Raw genomic sequence first — 16,172 nt, forward strand, 5'->3', positions numbered from 1 at the left:
ATGTGTCAGATCCAAATAACTTCAACTTATGAGAATCAGCCACACAGCCTGGACAAAAGGAGGAATAGATTCATCCATTTGCTCAACGAACATTTCTCTGCCAGGCACAGTACTAGGCTTTGGGGTACACCAGTGGACAAAAACACAAAGATTCATGCACATGTGGAGCTTAGCTTCTAACTAAGCACTGAACACGAAATCGGTAGTGCAGGGAAGAAGGATAACGGTTTAAGTAGTATGAGTCACTTTGCCTGTCATTCTACCTAGTGCCGGGGAGTGAGAGCCCAAGATAAGAGAAGGGAATCCACGGTTAGTTTCAGAATACTGGTGTCTTCCTATGTATCCACCATGCAGTCCTCTGTGTGGTCCTGTGTTTAAAGCTTTGCGCCTTCTTGTCCTCTACCCCAAACCAGTTAATTCATCTAGTACTCAACTGATGAGCCTGTTCCATCTCTGGAAAAACTGACCATGTGGGGTTTATGGACAGAAGTTGTATTGGTCTCCAGTGTGGCACTTTCCTTAAGGATTTTCAAGGATTATTTTGACCATACATGATTTTCACCTGTGAGTGCCTATTTCAGAGCCTCATCCTGCAAACAAGATGCCACTCCTCTGTAGTGTGGTTTGGAGATCAAAGCTGTATTATTTTGCTTAATCTACTTCTCTGTGATCATTCAGAACAATTCTGTCCAAGTTGAACAGAAAATCACAAATGGGAGTTCTGGTCTTTGTCTGATACTAAGTTGTTTTGAGACTTTACAGAAGTCAGCCTGTTTGATCCTGGTGTCTTCATAGCTAAAATGAGGTAGCTGGACTAGACACTCTCCAAGGTTTCTAGATCTAAAAGCTGAAGTGTTAATGTGGCAGAGAAAATGAGCAGTGCATTGTACCTTTTTTTTTTTTTTTTCCCTCCTGTCTTTCTGACATTTGAGAAGTGCTGTCTGGAGAGGAGGCATTCTAGCAGCCCTTAATGTCTGCCTCTCTCTTTGTGGGTCTTTTTGCTGATTCTTCTTATGGTGACCATCTGCCAAAGTGCAGAATTTCCCGTTCAACCCCAAAGAAGACTGACCAGAGAGCCCTGATTTGTCCAGTAGATGGCCCAGGATCAAGTTGGGAGCCAGATACGCCTCTGGGCATAGCTGAGGAGCGGTTTGACACAGGAGAAAAATCATTTTCCTTAAATGGCTAGGTAGGACACACACCCCTCTGTCTTCTGTTAAGAAACAAAAAATAATAAATACATGTTCAGAGATGCAAAGGAACAGACTTCTTAGGGAAAAAAAGGAGGAATTGTTGAATCTCTGAAATTTAGGAAGCTTGGATATAAAATAACTCAGGAAGTAGAGTGAGCCTGATTAACCCATTAAACCCAAGCCAGGAAATAGGCTCACACAGCCCTCGGGGATCATGCATGCAGACCTGATTCATCATTTAGCTGTTGGCGCCTCCAGCAAGTCCATTTCCCTAGGCTCAGTTTCCTTCTCTGAACAATGGGGACAGGATCCCTCATGAGATGGTTGCGATTAAAGATTCAGTAAGATAATGCTTTCTGGAGGTGCTTTGTAAGAATACAAGTTGTTATTATTATTATTATTATTTTGGTTACTGTTATCTGTGGCGAATTTAGTTGTGTCTGTCCCTAGATAATATCCTTCTTGATTTGAAATTTCAATTCTGTGTAGTCAGTTGCTCTCCCTAGAGAAGGTTGAAAGAAGAAATGTTGTTTTCTTTGTCTGGGCTCCCTTAGTGGTATGACAAAAATAAAGCAATTGAAATGTAACTTCACCCTGCTTCTCTTTGTGGTATACAGTAGCACCATCCCTTAGAAATACAATGTCGGCCACTTGTATAATAGAAAACTGTAAAGTGGCTACATTTGAAAAAGCAAAAAGAAACAGATTGATGTTAATGTATTTTTTTTTAAATATTTATTTATTTATTAGAGAGCAAGAATGAGAGAGAGTACATGAGAGGGGGGAGGGTTAGAGGGAGAAGCAGGCTCCTCGCTGAGCTGGGAGCCCGATGCGGGACTCGATCCAGGGACTCCAGGATCATGACCTGAGCCGAAGGCAGTAGCTTAACCAACTGAGCCACCCAGGTGCCCCGATGTTAATGTATTTTATTTAACTCACTGTGTCTAGGATTTTATAATTTTAACCTGGAATCCATACAAAAATTATTCATGAAATATATTACTTTTTTTTTTTTTAAATAATAAGTCTTCAAATTTCAATACTCTTACAGCACATCCCGAGTCAGATGGGTCACATTTCTATGCTCAGTAACCACATGTGGCTCATGTCTACCATATTGGATAGTACGGACCATATGGACTATGGTAGGTTGAATAGTGGCCCCCCAAATATATCCATGTCTTATTTCCCGGGACCTGTAATGCACTCTTATATGGCAAAAAGGACTTTGCAGATGTGATTAGTTAAGATTCTGAGATGGGGAGATTATCCTGGATTATCTGGGAGGACCTGCTATAATCCCCATGTCCTTGGGCAGGAGAGTCAGAGTCAGAGAAGGAAGCAATGAGATGGTGGGTGTGGAGGTTGGAAAGAAGTGTTTTCAAGATGCAGGAAGGTCCACCAGCCATGGCCTACAGACAGGCAACCAATAAAAGCTGGAAAAGGCAAGGAAACAGATTCTCCCCTGAGAGCCTTCCAAAGGAAGCGGCTTTGCTGACACCTTGACTTTGGCCCAGTGACCCTGGTTTCAGACTTCTGACCTCCAGGATTAAAAGGAAATTAAGTGTGTGTTGTTGTCAACCACTGTGGTAATTGGTTACAGCAGCCAAAGGAGACGAATTTCTTACTAATAGTCTAATGTTAACATCGTTTCTAAGACTGATTTGAGAAGGTGTTTGTCTGGCTCCATCATCTTAGACAGTTATGGTTATTGGCTTCATCCCAGCCTGGGCTAGGGTAGAGATGCGCTGTCATTCCTAGGATTGCTAACCATTATAGTCATCCTCCCTGAGCAGTGGAGTGTTTCTAACTGACTCAAGTGCAGCCTTTGATGACAAAACTCAGTTGATGTCATTGTCCTTGAGGCTGAACAGTGGAGAGAGGTTATAGTACACAGGAGGGAAAAATGGTGTGGAAAAACTTACTGGCTCTCTCTACTATCCACTCAATAGTTTCTTAAATCTAAAAATGTGCTGAAAATAATGTCTATCAATTTTAAAAAAAGTATTGCCCTGTGGGTTTGGTAGGGGTAAAGTCTTACACTTTTTTCCCCCCCAAAGATATTATTTATTTATTTATTTGACAGAGAGAGACACGAACTGAGCTGAAGGCAGGTGCCCAATGACTGAGCCACCCAGGCGCCCCTTATTCTTATACTTTTATCTGTGAATGCTAGTGAACATGATTGGACCCTAATTCTCCACGTTTAGTGAGCATGAGAATCACCCATCGCCGGGTGGGACCCTAGAATTTGCATTTCTCACAAGTTCCAGGGGATGCAGATGGAGCAGGTGGGCCGGGAGGTGTTGGGAGGTCCCTGGGAATCCCTGGCCTGCAGGAGGGCATCCCAGGCCTGGCCTCCGTGGGGAGGGTACGGCGTTACTGCGGGGAAGGCCCCAGGCCGGCCTCCTCTCTCCCACCAGGGTATACACACACTCCTCTTTCAACAATAAGCTGAGCGGCCCCGTTGCTAAGGAACTTGAGAGTGGGCACCTCTCCTCTTGCATGGCTCTTTTGGGTCTCCCACCCTGAGGTCAATCCTGAGATCCCCAAGTCTCAGCTAAAAATACCTCATTTGCCATACAGGCCAGCTGTCTTCTCAGATTTCCCAGCTGGAGTGAATCCCCCAGACCTGGGGCTGCCCCAGTGGAAAGGCTATAAACAGAAAATACCAAGTTAAAGATAGCCCTAGGGAGGCCCCTCAAAGTGCTCACACCCAGCCGCCCACTGGAGATGACCAATTCCAGGCAAGGGGGCGGGTAGGAGAATCAAGCCAGGAAGGGATGAAGAACTTAGGCTTTGTCCGGATTCATCCTGCGGAGGAGTTAGGGCAAATTTTAGAGACTAGCTCCCTCTCTCCTGGTCTTTGTGTTTTTTTGTTTTTTTTTTCTTTTTTACTGTAAATTCCGGAATTGGTAACTATAGTCCTAAACCGGCTCATGGTGGTTTTTATGCTACCATCTTCTGCATAACAATACAGTTGAGCTTCCCATCCTTTCTGAAATTGAAACAGAAATGAGCCTTTCCAAAGGTGTCCTTGGCAAGAAAGTCAAGTGGTCCCTTGGAAAGACCTGCAAGAGCTGATTTATGTGCCAGGGTCAGTGGTCTGGGTCATCTTGGGGCCACCTCTGATGGTCTTCCTCACTCCCTCCTGTCTAGCACCCACACTTTTCATTTGGATTGTTTTGACTTGACCTCTATCAACGGATTGTCAATAAAGAAGAACAAAAATTCTCTCTGGATAAGAGATAAATAATCCTAACTAATAATATTCTCCAATCATTTTGTGTCAGAAACTCCTAAAAGCAGGCAACGCTCTTCCTTTCTTCCTTGAAGAGAGCTTTCCCAACAGGTGAAAAATATCTTCTTTCCAGAAAAATTAATATTCTTCCTAGTGGAAGTAAACAAAACTCATGGGGTAACTATTGTAATTTTTATTAAAATTTTTAAAAATTAAAACAAAATTTCTTTAAATTTTTATTTATTATTTTTTTAATTTTTAAAAGCGAGCTTTTCTTTTTAAAAAGTTTGTTGTTTCTCCACTCACATTTCTCAAAGACAAAGGGAAAATATAACAAATTATCCAATTTGACCTTTTCCCTCTTAATAGAGTGTTGAATGCTCTGCAGTGTGGCCCGTACATTGGTCAAGTCAGATAGGAAGCGATGAACGCAGAGCTTCTGTGGTGGTCTGGCCGCTGCAGCATCAAACGTGAAACACACAATACACACCCTCACAACCTCCTGACTTCAACGTAGGAGAGAAGGCTGAAGGACCCAGATCTCGTCATCTTATCCATCTTTTTTATCGAAGTGGGAAGAGAGTGAACAAAGGAAGAACACGATTGCTTTCTATAGATTTCAAACCTTTCTTTGGATGTCCTACTCTTGCTCCTTGGTGAAGAGCCGAGTCCTGAAACCGGGGGCAGTGCAGTGGCCAAGAGCTTGGCCGTGGAGTGGTGCCCTGCGGGGTATGTTGGAGCCCAAGTAGGGAAAGGAGGGGTGGGTATGGGGTCAGCCTGGGTGTGGGGTCAGAGCTTGAGTGGGATGAAGAAGGCAACCAAGCGTGGGGGCAGCCGAGGCAGGATGTCAGAGCTCAGACAGCGTGAGCCTGGCGCCCCATGCGGAGATGGGGCGGAGATGGGGCCGGGAGACTTGTTGCAGCCTGGAGGACTGATCAAATAATTACACACAACAAGAATAAGCCATGTCTTTTGCTATGGGAAAAAGGAGTTAAAGATAAAGAAAGGCGGAAAGCTAAATCTAGAACCCTGTGATATGGGATTGGAATTGGAGATACGGGTATAAATGTGTTTCAACATATAAGAATAGATAAATACAGATGTAATGTGTGTATGTATATGCGGACAAAAGATAAATACATTTCCCCCTGTGGCTCTTGTCTGCTGAAAGACACTGGGAACAGTGACAACCTAAGAACAGTGAGCACACCCTGTGGGTTCCAAGGGACAGCCAGCTCTAGGTTTTAGATACCATTTTTTACAAAAAGGAACCAAGGTTCTTGGAGAAATGGCTAATTCCAAGGGTGAGGCAAGGAAAGTACAAGATGAGTCTGAAACAGCCATCTTGTTCCAGAAAGCAAGAAAGGGCTCAAGGAACAATAGCACGCAGACTGACTTGGCTCCCACTGGCCAAATGGAAAGCCGTTTAGCGTCAAAATAAGTAATGGTGGTAACAGACGATAAACCATTGAATAAAATAGGAAACCAAGAGTTCATGCCCGTGCCAAAAAAAAGGATAAACTGAAAATTTGAAGGGATGGGATAGTTACATAATTTCAATACCTCACCACAAAATACTTATTGATTACACAGATGAGTGGGGGAGAGGAAGAGAGTAATATTATAGGAGGGAGGCCTTGCAGACACCACGTGATTGATGTGATTGTATCAGCAAAGGAATACGTTGATAGGAGGCAATGAGAAGAATATAGGATCACTTTTGTGATATTTCTGCTACAGACGTCTGAATTTAATCCTAAACCACAACTCAACACTCCACAAAATAACTGGTCTGTAATTTACAAAAGCGTCAAAGTTATGGAGGTCAAAGGAAGACTGAAGGAGACAAAGGAAACATGAAAACCAAGTGTGACATCCAATTCTAAATTAGACTCTTTTGGTAAAAGGGGTATTATTGGGACTATTGGTAAAACCTGAGTGAGTTCTGAGAATTAGATGGTAGAAGTCTATCAGTGTAATTTCCTGGTTTTGGTGGTTGTGCTGTAGTTATGTAGGAGAATGTCCTGTTTGTAGGAAACGTCCACTGTCATATTCCAGAGTGATAGGGATCCAGTTGGCAACTTATGAAATGGTTCAGAAAAATAGTTCTTTGTATTGTACTTCCACCTTTCCTATAAATAGGTGGTTGTTTCAAATTTTTAAAAAAGGAGAAAAAAGTAAATACATTTTACTTAATAATTTCAGGAGATTTAAAACTTTTTATGTTTGTATCTACACTAAGACTATTTGTAATCACGGCAACTTTTTTTCGGGGGGAGGCAGTAAACAAAAAGTACACTGTTAATACACAATCTTACATTTCCAAAAGGAGAATTTTTTCTAAGTTCTTCATATGAAAACAGGATTATTTATAATCACTTAGTTCACAATCATGATTTTTAATTGCATTTTCGTAAAGGATAAATGTCAATACACCACATTTAGGCAATTACTAAACATTTAAAAATACCTTTTTTGTACTAGTTTAGTCTCCTAATTTGGATTCAGTGGTGTGCCTTTTCATAAGCAAATTAAATACATTCAAAACATACTACATATTTTAAAACATTTATTATTTATATGTTTGGTTTTGTCTCAAAGTATAGACAGACAACTTTAGCACTGGAAAGCAATTCAGGAGAATTGGCAAATGTTATTCTTTATGAAATAATATATTATAATTTAAAAAAATTTCCCTTTCACCTATTTGCCCATCCTCCCACCCACTTCCCCTCTGACAACCACCGGTTTGTTCTCTCTATTTAAGTCTGTCTGTCTGTTCATTTATTTTGTTTTTTTTAGATTCCACATGTAAGTGAAATCATATGGCATTTGTCTTTTCTGACTTACTTCACTTAGCATAATACCCTCTAGATCATCCATGTTGTCACAAATGGCAAGATCTTATTCTTTTTATGGCTGACTAATATTCCACTATTTTTTTTTATCCATTCATCTATTGACAGACACTTGAGTTGCTTCTATACCTTGGCTATTGTAAATAATGCTACAATAAACATAAAAGTGCATGTATCTTTTCAAATTAATATTTTTGTTTTCTTTGAGTAAATACCCAATAATGGAATTACTGGATAATATGGTATTTCTATTTTTAATTTTTGAGGCATCTCCATACTGTTTTCCACAGGGGCTGCACCAATTTATATTCCCACCAAGAGTGCACGAGGGTTCCATTTTCTTCAGATCCTCACCAACACTTGTTAATTCTTGTCATTTTGATACTATCCATTCTGACAGATGTAAAATGATATCTCATTGCAGTTTTTATTTGCATTTCCCTGATGATTAGTGATGTTGAGCATCTTTTCATGTGTCTTTTAGCCATCTGTATGTCTTCTTTGGAAAAACATCTGTTCAGGTTTGGGAGGTTTTTTGGTGTTGAGTTGTATCACTTCTTTATATATTTTGGATATTAATCCCTTATTGGATAAATCATTTGCAAATATCTTCTCCCATTCCGTAGGTTGCCTCTTTGTTTTGTTGATAGTTTTCTTTGGTATGCAAAAGCTTTTTATTTTTGTGTAGTCCCAATAGTTTAATTTTGCTTTTGTTTCACTTGCTTTAGGAGACCCATCTAAAAACATGTTGCTAAGGCTGATGTCAAAGAGATTATTGCCTTTGTTTTCTTTTAGGAGTTTTATGGTTTCAGGTCTCACATTTAAGTCTATCATCTATTTTGAGTTCATTTTTGTATATGGTGTAAAACAGTGGTTTAAGAAAGTCCAGTTTCATTCTTTTGCATGTAGCTATCCAATTTTCCCACCACCATTTATTGAAAAGACTTTTTCTTACTGTATATTCTTGCCTCCTTTTTCATAGATTAATTGACCATGTAAGTGTGGGTTTATTTCTGGGCTCTCTGTTCTGTTCCATTGATCTATGTGTCTGTTTTTGTGCCAGTATCACACTGTCTTGATTACAGTTCCTCTGTATTATATCTTGAAATCTGGGATTGGGATACCCCCAGCTTTGTCCTTCTTTCTCAATTGCTTTAGCTATTCCAGGTCTTTTGTGGTCCTATACAAATTTTAGGATTATTCTAGTTCTGTGAAAAATGCTCTTGGTATTTTGATAGGAATTGCATTGAATCTGTAAATTGCTTATGAAAGTATGGACATTTTAGCAATATTAATTCTTCTAATCCATGAGCATGGTAGATCTTTATATTTGTTTGTGTCATCTTTAATTTATTTCATCAATGTCTTATGGTTTTCAGAGTACAGGTCTTTCATTTCCTTAGTTAAATTTATTCCTAGGTATTTTATCCTTTTTTTTTTTAAGAGTTTATTTATTTATTTGACAGAGAGAGAGACACAGCGAGAGAGGGAACACAAGCAGGGGGAGTGGGAGAGGGAGAGGCAGGCTTCCCGCGAAGCAGGGACCCCGATGCGGGGCTCGATCCCAGGACCCTGGGATCATGACCTGAGCTGAAGACAGATGCTTAACGACTGAGCCACCCAGGTGCCCCATTTTATCCTTTTTGATACAATCATAAACTGATTTTTAAAATGTTCTTTTACTTGGGAATACTAACTGTGGAAAGATATCAAAACAAAATTTAAAGATATGATGGCTGGGCCAATGAGATTTATATTCTGAAAAGTTGTCTTTTTCATCATCAACTTTATAATTTTAAGAAATGTTTTGTAATTCTTAATACTTTGGACTATGACCATAACTATTAAGCGGCACAGATTATACTGTAAATATGAATTAACATATTAAAAACATTTGGAACCATCATTAGAAAGAAATGGGGAAGGTAAATTATTTAATTATGGGTGAAATAATTCTAGTAATTCAGTTTTGAGTGCTAATACATAAATATTCATTAGAATTCCTTGTCACTGAAGTATTTTCAGTATTAGACTGTTTCCTGCTGTAGTTAAGAATGACATGTTAAGTTTTCATGAAAAAGTGGAAGTTAGTTTTGTATGTTCATTTTCACATTACCACAAATTATTTACCCAGTAGTTACTCTATATAGCACTTAACACAATTACATTGAATGAAGATTTGTATAACTATTTACTCTCTTTCTCCTCTGATAGACTGTGTGTTCCATGAATATGGAAGCCACTTGGCATAGCTGTACCATCTAGAAGGCACAGTTTCTGAATTGCTCTTGCAATGAACAGTCCACTGGCAGGTTTAAGAGGCCAGCTTTCAGTAATTTCTCCGGTGCTTGCCTCCTTGGGGGCAATTAATTCATTTGTTCTTTGAGATCTTACCCTTCTTCCTCTGTTTGATTTCTTTGGGTTCCAGGCATATATTATTATCTAATAACCACCAAAACTATCTTCCCCTTTCTAATAGCCTCTTTAACAGTAGTAGACCTGGGTGCAACTTTGCTAGTCTTTATCTAGACCTTCAGAGTCATGTTTTCTTCTTCCTTTCTGCTCAGCTCATTGGCTCAAGTCTCAGCCTTTCTCTTAAGGAAATCTCTTTCTGCCTCTAGCTTCATTAGTTTGTTGTTTTGGAAATAAGATGGAAGTATGTTTTTTAAACCATTCCACATCTCCTTTGACTCCCTGAGTTAAATTGATTTTGTCAAGACAGAATGTTCAATGCACAGGCTTTTTAAATGGCCTTTTTAAGATCGCATTTATAAAAATTTTATTTAGTTGTGTTCCTACTTCACCTCGGGAAGATGGAATACAAGATGATAAAGACATCATTCTTTTTGTTTGTTTTGAAACAAAATCTGCCACCTTTCCCTGACAGAATCCATGAACTAGCCTCTAAATCTAAGGCCAGGGTCAAAGGTTATTTAGCAAATCCAGGGTGGATTAGGACCATGTGATGGAGAATGGCTAAGGCCTTTGGATAAGCCCCGTACATCTGAGGTGTTGTTACCTCCACTTACTGGTTTCTTTCCATGGCCCTGACTATAGTTTAAAACAACATAATAAGAAATGGAACCTGGGGCAGCCTTTCTTCAATATCTATTCTAAGACTGGCACAAATAGTCAAAACCAGAAGTTCACGTCTACTCCTGGAGAGCCAAAGCATCTCAGCTGCTTTGTAGTTTCCAAACAGCACGTTTTGTTCTGCTTACCTCCAGAACTACAAAGGTTTGATCCTACCTCAGCCTCACCTGAAACCCTAGGCCAAGTTACAGCTATGTAGCTTGGGGGCAGAGGCTGCAAAGATTGTCCAAAGTCTAAAATCCTACATGAACCCCACTTGGTACAGGTCCACCAAAGCTTAAGGCCTCATGCCCTGTCTGCCCAAGAAATAATCACCCCATGTGTATTTCCCCCCAAATACTACTCCTTACTCTTCCTTGCCATTCCTGGTTTAATGTAGTAGATGTTAGGTTTTGAAAGGCTTAATAAATTATGCTTCTCCTCTTTAATTAATGTTGACATTAAGATTCTGTGTCCTTTTATATGCCAGGTAGGATGATGGTCGCAATTAAGAGACATGAGGTTTGATCTCAAAAATTATACCATCTCTCTTTGGAAAAAAGGTATAAACTCTCAGTGTTTACTTAAAGATATTAACTCTCAGTGTTAGTTAATGCCTATAGAATGTGGGAGAAATTTGCTAACCGAGGACTTTACCTTGCATCCAGGGCATTGAGCTGACCGTGCAGTACGTGTTCAATAGATGCCTGCTAGACAGCCCAAATGCTTCTCAACCAGAAACTGTAGTACCCTGGGGGCATTTGGAAATAATGGAGGATGCACCGTGGGTCACAATGCCTGGGCTGGGGTGGGGGGGAAGTTACTGCTGGCATTTATTAGGTGGTGTCCAGCGATGCCAAATGTCCTGAAATATGTGTGAGAGTCCCATCAGTGAAAAATTGCCCTGCTTAAAATGTCATTATGTTGATTTCCTTTGGCTTCCGTCCTCCCTCAACCAATACACACAAGCTTTGAGACCCAAATGCTCAAGAAATACTCTTGTTCCATCTTCGCACAAAAGTAAAAGCTTACATATTTTTAAAAACGTAAGTGTGACCTGACTGTGCCCTAGTTTACTCCACTCTTATGGTTGACTTGTTGTCCTTTCTACATATGTGTATTACTGTCCTGTCCCTGGGTTTTGAAGTCACTCGTGAAGTTGTGCCTCTCCTGGAGGGCAGGGACTATGTCTTTCTCATCTTTATATTCCTGTAGCCCAGCTGTGCACAGAATAGGTGCTAAATAAGCATGAGCAGAATAAGTCAAATTAATTAGATCTTAACATATGGCATAACACAGAACTCTGTATTTTCCAACCAGAATGTTAATGAAATATAGCAAAACAAATGATGAATGTTAAGTTTGGAATTCATCCCTTTGCTCCAGGTATTCAGAAAGAAATTGCTGCTTCATCTAACACATAAAATCTTTACTTGTACCTTTTTTCTTTTTTTTTTTTTACTGCAGGATTCCTTTTAGCAGGTGGGTTCAGTAGGTTAACTGTTTTCAACATCTGTTTGTGTTTTACTTTGCATTGAAATGCCTGAAATGGATTGTTGTAGAGCATAAAATCCATTTTGTCTTGTATGCATTCCCTGATTGTTTTCAGCTGTAGGGAGTCAATATTTTAGTCCTGTACTCACTTTGCCAATCTGTTTGATTTTTTAAAAGTCACAACATTTCCATTGTCATAGGATCAGTGAGTCAATTAGGTCTTTGAGAGTTGCCCACACTCAACAGTTTTCTTAATGCTCCATGAAAAATAGGTTTGGTTTCATTTGACAAAATGTTAGGCGTCTCTGGATTTTGCTATAGCATCCTTCGAAATACAGTAACTTATAATTGGGATGTGAAATTTAAAACATTTTAACGAATAAATGTCAAAGATTTAATTTCCTGAGGGACGGATAATCCAACCCTCCTATCTTTTCTCTCTGTAGTCATCATTGTTTCCAAAGCAATATACTGAAAAGGCTTTGAGACGCTTTAATATATGCAGAAAGATATCTGATGTTGTATCTACTTTAAAAGGAATCTTTTATTACTTGAAGATTTTTGCCTGCCACAAAATGGTAACATTGACATGTTTGAGATTAGGGGCAAAGTCATCTTACAAAAAGGACCCAGGGCCCTATTTATCTAGCTTGTCTAGATGGGGAGTTGCCTGTTGTTTTGTTCTGAGATCATCTTCTGTAACTGAACAGAAATATGAGCCTCCCACCTTGCTCTGAAGAAAATGAGGTTTATCTTAAAAGGTTTTCCTATTGCCTCTGAAGACATCTCCTCCCTGGAATAAAGATTACTATAACTTTCCTCCAGAGACCAAATTGAGCAAACTCCACACAATGTGTTGGAGAGAAATCAGGATTCTTAGAGTTTTCCAAACTTGAAAGAGACATTGTTATTCTTCTTCTTTCCTTTTGCCTTACCAATTTCATTTTATTTTTGGAATATTTGTGGTTGGCGCAAGACATTTATTTTTCACCCCTTACTTACAGATATGGAAATATGGTTGGGACTCAGTGAAGGCTTTATAAGGTCACCTAGATTTTCAGTGGTGGAGACAATATTGTACAAGTTGCTTCTGAAACATTCCAGTCTTCCCTGTCATATTTCAGACTTCGGCTAAACAATGCTACCCTCAAAACAGAAACACTGAATTGATATGCTGCCTGGATACTGGATTATTATTATTAGTCTCCTCAACAGGAAAAATATTTGTCACTATTTAGTCTCTGTACTGAGCATCCATTCTGGGATGTGTGAATATGAGACTTGGGATGGGGGTACTATCTGGTGCTGCTGTTACGTTAATTTTCAAAGGAGAAAATATGAGTATGGTTGGCTTGCAGAACCATGTGTTTTGGTGTGAATGGAGTAATTTCATTTTGAGAGCGCTCATGAGTTCTTTGAACTTTGTATGCATCAATTAAATACCAGAAAATGGGATGAAAAGACTTACTGAAAACCAGATGCTTGTTCTTCATGCCTCTTGGAACATTAAAAACAAACATTATAACAAAAGACATTTGGGTTTGGCATAATTCACTGGAGGCATTTTGCTTATTGGTAGAGTGGGAGCTAATATTTGGAGAATTAACAGATGTCTGGTTTGAGTGTATCTAAATCACTGATCTCTTATTCAATAAATCTTTCAATTCATATAGGGAATACTTTCATAGTTTATTGAGAACAGAGAGGAAAGCATCTAGCACTGGCAGATTTACTTCTTAAATATGGGGTAATGGCTTGTTTTTGCTCAGTGGATAGACAGTGGAAGTGGGTTGGACTAGCTCTTTCTTTAATACTGAGAAAACAATTCAGATCACATTTTGGAGTGATGGTTGTACAAGACAATGTTCCAAGCTGACTATCTAGCAGCAAGTGGAGACTTGGTGTCTGGATTTTCTTCAGGACTGTGAGTGTATTAACATTTGACAGTGTAATATCCCCACAGAGTTTAGAGGGAGCTTCTGTGTCCTGCTCAGGCCAAACCAGAGTGACCTTGTCATCCTCTGCGCCACTGAAGCAGCAGAGTCCAGAATACATTTGCGGTTCATCGGCTTCCTGCCTAGAGAACTAAGGTGCTAAGTTAGTCTCAAACCAATACAAAGTTTGGGTTTGGGATGAATTTTTCTTTTGAATTGTTTTTAACATTGTAAGCAAATCTTTTTTGGTAGGACAGATGGTTATTGAATTCTGCCATAATTTTGCATAAAATCCCATCCACTGAAATGTGCGCTGTCATTTTGGTTTAAGAATGTTTTGACATTTGACTTGCTCATATCATAAACTTCAAAGTAATAAATGGAATTTTACTAAATCTACCAGATCAACATATGAATTAGAATAACCTTGGGGTAGTAATATTTGTATGTGGCTAAAATTCACAGACTGTTGATTAACTGTCCTATGTTAACTAAGTCTACATAATTTCATAATTGTATTTAAGAATATAGCCATTTTGCTATTTAAGAAGATCAATAGCATGGTATCACATTATGAAGGTAGAATTAACTTCCACATTTCCCAAAATACTCTGTTACTCTTAAACAGTTTATATATTGCCTCAAGTTTGCCTGATCTTTGGTTATAATTTAAACAAACCCTATTTGAAATAAAAATAATCAATATATCTCTCTACATCTGATGCTGTACATTAAGAAGTAGCAAGCTGATATTAGTCTCTTTATAGACAGTATCTTTGGATGAATATTACCACTTTCAGAGCTATTGTAGGTCAAGGATAGCCTGTGCTTAGCAAAACCTTGGAATGGTCAGGGAACAGGGTTTTTGTTGTTGTTGTTGTTAATTAGGTTTTTCATGAATGAAATATCAACTTGAATCTCCTTTCTATTCTGATTTTTTTACTCTTGAAATGATGTTACTTACACTATGCTATGAGGGATAACATCCACGTCTTTGAAAACTGATCATGAGGGCCAAGACTTAACATTCTCAAGGCAAAATATTCTAAACTATAGAAACTGTAGAAGATTCCACATTTTTCAAAATTCCAAAACATTCTCTGGCAATATTTTATAAATTTAATTCTTGACAGTCTACTTATTTTCTTATGATTTTTCCATCTCTCTGAAAGGTAGAGAATAGAAAACTTATGTATTTAAAGATCCCAGGTAATTGAGGCTTTACTTAATTAGATCAAGGTTTTAAAGGTAATTTTGAAATGTGAGCTCCAGAAAGAAATTTAAAAATACTACAGACAGGCCATTTCTAAAACATATCTCTTACTGTCTGGCTGCGGTGAGGTAGTTATCCTCCGTTATGCCATATCTGGCCTGGGAGGAGGCATGGAAGCATGGAAACTCAGGAAAACGTCTATTTCTTACCCCCAAAGGAGCAGCTATACTGAGGGATGGGTGGTTTTGCACCTCTGATGATGAGGGCCATGGGATCTGGTCCTTCATAGGACGTGGGCATCTAGATTCAGTTCTGTATGACTCAGGGGGTAAAAATTAGTCTGTTTTCACAGGGACAGAACTGGTGAGTGGATAATGTGTTCTAAGCAGTTCTGAAAACCATAGAACTAGGCCAAATTAAAAAAAAATATGAGATCTCTGGTCTTTTTTTTTTTTATTATGTTATGTTAATCACCATACATTACATCATTAGTTTTTGATGTAGTGCTCCATGATTCATTGTTTGTGCGTAACACCCAGTGCTCCATTCAGTACGTGCCCTCCTTAATACCCATCACCAGGCTAAACCCTCCTCCCACCCCCTCCCCTCTAAAACCCTCAGTTTCTCAGAGTCCATAGTCTCTCATGATTCGTCCCTCCCTCTGATTTCCCCCCTTCATTTTTCCCTTCCTACTACCTTCTTTTTTTTAACATATAATGTATTATTTGTTTCAGAGGTACAGGTCTGTGATTCATCAGTCTTACACAATTCACAGTGCTCACCATAGCACATACTCTTCCCAATGTCCATCACCCAGCAACCCCATCCCTCCCACCACCCACCACTCCAGTGACCCTCAGTTTGTTTCCTGTGATTAAGAATTCCTCATATCAGTGAGATCATATGATACATGTCTTTCTCTGATTGACTTATTTTGCTCAGCATAATACCCTCCAGTTCCATCCACGTCATTGCAAATGGCAAGATCTCATTCCTTTTGATGGCTGCATAATTTTCCATTGTATATATATACCACTTCTTCTTTATCTATTCATCTGTCAATGGACATCTTGGCTCCTTCCATAGTTTGGCTATTGTGGACATTGCTGCTATAAACATCGGGGTGCATGTACCCCTTCAGATAACTACATTTGTATCTTTCGGGTA

At 39.1% G+C, this 16,172-nt stretch overlaps 1 protein-coding gene across 1 annotated transcript in view; it reads left to right on the top strand.

Annotated features, from left to right (window-relative positions):
* The window catches only part of CORIN (corin, serine peptidase), a 189,216-nt gene that overhangs the window by 5,659 nt on the left and 167,385 nt on the right, over positions 1-16,172 (top strand). The window lies entirely within an intron of this gene.

Source organism: Leptonychotes weddellii, chromosome 2, assembly GCF_054177405.1.
Source record: "Leptonychotes weddellii isolate Sample4059 chromosome 2, ASM5417740v2, whole genome shotgun sequence".
In the NCBI taxonomy this organism is placed as follows: Eukaryota; Metazoa; Chordata; class Mammalia; order Carnivora; family Phocidae; genus Leptonychotes; species Leptonychotes weddellii.